The 622-nt window shown below is 49.2% G+C and overlaps 1 protein-coding gene and 1 long non-coding RNA gene across 4 annotated transcripts in view; one reads left to right on the top strand and one right to left on the bottom strand.

The window, feature by feature from the left end:
• The window catches only part of Iqcm (IQ motif containing M), a 693,129-nt gene that overhangs the window by 480,608 nt on the left and 211,899 nt on the right, over window positions 1-622 (bottom strand). The window lies entirely within an intron of this gene.
• The window catches only part of LOC116069592, a 4,789-nt gene that overhangs the window by 1,734 nt on the left and 2,433 nt on the right, over window positions 1-622 (top strand). The gene's annotated exons all lie outside the window — the stretch shown is intronic.

Below are 622 nucleotides of genomic sequence, written 5' to 3'. Positions count from 1 at the left end.
CAAGGTCTCTTAACTGTGGGCTCCACTAAAATACATTCTTCCTTCAAGAGGGAAAAATATCAGGGCACGGTCACAATCAAAAACAAAACCAACTGGGATCCAACTCACGATCTTCTGGGCTCCTCCAGGGGCTTGAGTCACCTCTCCAGCTCTGCTCTTTGTAGCACACATCTTGTCTTCTGGGCTCCAGATGCCTGTACTCCACTGCTGCTGCTGTCCTTGGTGGTCATTGCATGGTACTGGCATTCACAAAACACTGCTGTAACTAGGCTTTACCAATAGCCTCTCATAGACTGTCTTCAGTTGGTGCCAAGCCTCAACTCCTTTGCATGACACCTTCAGTCCTGGGCCATCAATTGCAAACTGAGACCACCTTCACTTTTGGCCTTCCATGGCCTCTCACTGTGCCGAGCCTCAGCTGCTCTTCATGACCCCTCAGCTGCTCTTCATGACCCCTTCGTGCTGTCAAAACCAGTACCACCTGGGTGACTCTTACATATTACCAAGTCCTGCTGCAACACAAGGTACAACCTTGGCTATCTCTGGAATACAGTCTCTCTGTGCTCTCAGAAAACACTTCCCAGAAGATGTCACCTCAGTGATGCTGGTCTCTTCTTAATCA

Source organism: Mastomys coucha, unplaced genomic scaffold (genome assembly GCF_008632895.1).
Source record: "Mastomys coucha isolate ucsf_1 unplaced genomic scaffold, UCSF_Mcou_1 pScaffold22, whole genome shotgun sequence".
Taxonomy (NCBI): Eukaryota; Metazoa; Chordata; class Mammalia; order Rodentia; family Muridae; genus Mastomys; species Mastomys coucha.
This window is presented reverse-complemented; position numbering and strand designations above follow the sequence as displayed.